This window comes from Callithrix jacchus, chromosome X, assembly GCF_049354715.1.
Source record: "Callithrix jacchus isolate 240 chromosome X, calJac240_pri, whole genome shotgun sequence".
NCBI classification, from domain to species: Eukaryota; Metazoa; Chordata; class Mammalia; order Primates; family Cebidae; genus Callithrix; species Callithrix jacchus.
The window spans coordinates 116,385,421-116,387,726 of NC_133524.1; the positions used below are offsets into that span (position 1 = coordinate 116,385,421).

General features: G+C 35.0%; 1 non-coding gene and 1 pseudogene across 1 annotated transcript; both read right to left on the reverse strand.

Annotated features, from left to right (window-relative positions):
* Positions 1–276: 276 nt before the first annotated feature.
* Positions 277–336, reverse strand: LOC118150798 (U7 small nuclear RNA). The gene has a single exon (XR_004738934.1). It is a non-coding gene; the product is annotated as a U7 small nuclear RNA (small nuclear RNA).
* Positions 337–1,931: 1,595 nt separating this feature from the next.
* LOC118150796 (U7 small nuclear RNA) lies at positions 1,932–1,982 on the reverse strand (annotated as a pseudogene).
* Between the last annotated feature and the right edge of the window lie 324 nt (positions 1,983–2,306).

The following is a 2,306-nucleotide window of genomic DNA, read 5'->3' on the forward strand; positions in this document are numbered from 1 at the left end:
TGGGAGGATAGCTGAATCCTGGGAGGTTGAGGCTGCTGTGAGCTGTGATAGTGCCACTGCACTCTAGCCTGGGTGACAGAGTGAGACCCTGCTTCCAAAACAAACAAACAAAAAGAAGGTGGACTGTAACAGGTTAAAGACGTATTACTATAAAACCTAAAGGAACTACTAAAATAACAAGACAAAGAGTTATATTTAATAAGCCAATGAAGGTAATAAGATAGAATCATTAAAATGCTCATTTAATACTAATTTATTGCTTTTTTCTTTTTTTGTGGAGGTTTTGTGGAAAACCAGAAAACTCGCTAGACAAATTCTAAAAGAACTATAACACTGACTTTTTCCTTTTTTGAATCATGCCTTTGCTCTAAACCCCATGAATTTTCTCCCATATTTTTTCTAAAAGTGTTATAGTTTTACATTTGACATCTAAGTCTGTGGCCCACTTTGAGTTATTTTTGTATATGGTGTGAGATTTAAATTGAAGTTCATTTTCTTTTGTCCAATTGTGCCAACACCATTTGTTTGAAGGGCTATTGTTCCTCCATTGATTTGCTTTGGTATCTTTGTCAAAAATCAGTTTGAAGAGCAAATTATACGTTACGTGTACTTTGCCATAAAAAAAAGAAGAAAACAGATGAGTTCTCTCTTCTGTTCCATTGATCTGTATGTCTATATTTCTATGAAGATCATATTGTCCTTATTACTATAACTACATAGTAGAGCTTAATGTCAAATACAGTAATTCCTCCCACTTTATTCTTCTTTTTCAATAATAAACCTGTGTATTTCTACAAAATACATTGCTGGGACTTTGATAGGGGTTGCATTACACCTACAGATCACTTTGGGAAGAATTGCTGTCTTTACTATGTTGTGTATTCTAATCCACAAATATGCTATAGCACTCCATTTATTAAGTCTTCTTTGATCTCTTTCATTAGTGTTTTGTAATTTTCACCATATGGATCCTGCATGTGTTTTGTTAAGTTTATATCTAAGAACTTACTTTTCTGGAACAATTATAACTGATACTGCGTTTTTTGTTTTGGTTTCCACATGTTCTCTGTTAATGCGTTTGGCTTTTGCATGTTAATCTTGTATCCTGCAACCTTTCAAACTCACCTATTAGTTTTAGAGGATTTTTTTGTTGTTTATTTCTTTGGTAACTGTATTGGGCTTTTCTGCATAAAAAAGCATGCCATCTTTAGATAAGGACAGATTTATTCTTCTTTCGAATCGGCATTCCTTTTATTTCTTTTTCTTGTCTTACTGTGTTGTGTTTCCAGTACTATGTTGAATGAGTGGTAGGGTGAGCATCCATGCCTGGTTTCTAAACAAGTGGAAGCCAGTTATTCTTTCACCATTAACTGTGGTGTTGTAGGGTTTCTGTAGATGCCTTTTATCAAGTTAAGGTAGTTCCCCTATTGTGCTACCTTGCTGAAAGGTTTTTTTTTTAAATTTTTTAAAAATATCAATGGGTGTTGGATTTTGTCAAATGTTTTCTCTGTGTCAATGAATATGATTTTGTTTCTTGAGCCTATTGATATGGTGAATTACATTGTTTTTTGAGTGTTGAACCACCCTTGAATACAGGCATACCTTGTTTTACTGTGTTTTGCAGATATTATGTTTCTTACAAATTGAAGGTTTGTAGCAATCCTGCAATGAGCAAGTCTATCAGTACCATTTTTCCAACAGCATGTGCTTACTTCGTGTCTCTGTGATGGCATGTTTCAGCAATAAAGTATTTTTAAAGTATGCACATTGTTTTTTAGACATAATGCTATGGCACACTTAATAGACTGCAATATGGTGTAAACATAAGCATTTTTTCTTTTCTTTCTTTCTTGTTTTTTGCTTTGTTCTTCCTTTTTGTCTTGCATTGGAAAACATAAGCATTTTATATGTATTCTTTTGCCTTTTTTTGTGAAGGCTTTCCAGAAAACCTGCTGACAAATTCTAAAAGAGCTGTAACACTGCCTTTTCCTTTTGTGACTCACTTTATTGCAATATTTGCTTCACTGTGATGGTCTGGAACTGAACCTGCATCCTCTCCCAGGTCTGCCTGTACTGTGATGGCTAATTTTATGTGTCAATTTGACTGGCCATGGGTGCTCAGATTAAACATTATGTCTGGATCTGTGAGGATGTTTCCAGGTGAGGTTGTCATTTCAACCAGTGAACTCAATAAGTAGATTGCCTGCCCTCCTGTAGGTGAGCATGGTCCAATCCATTGAGGGCTTGAACAGAACAAAAGGTGGAAAAAGAAAAAAAATGGCCCTTTTTGCTTCCTGTTTGCTTGC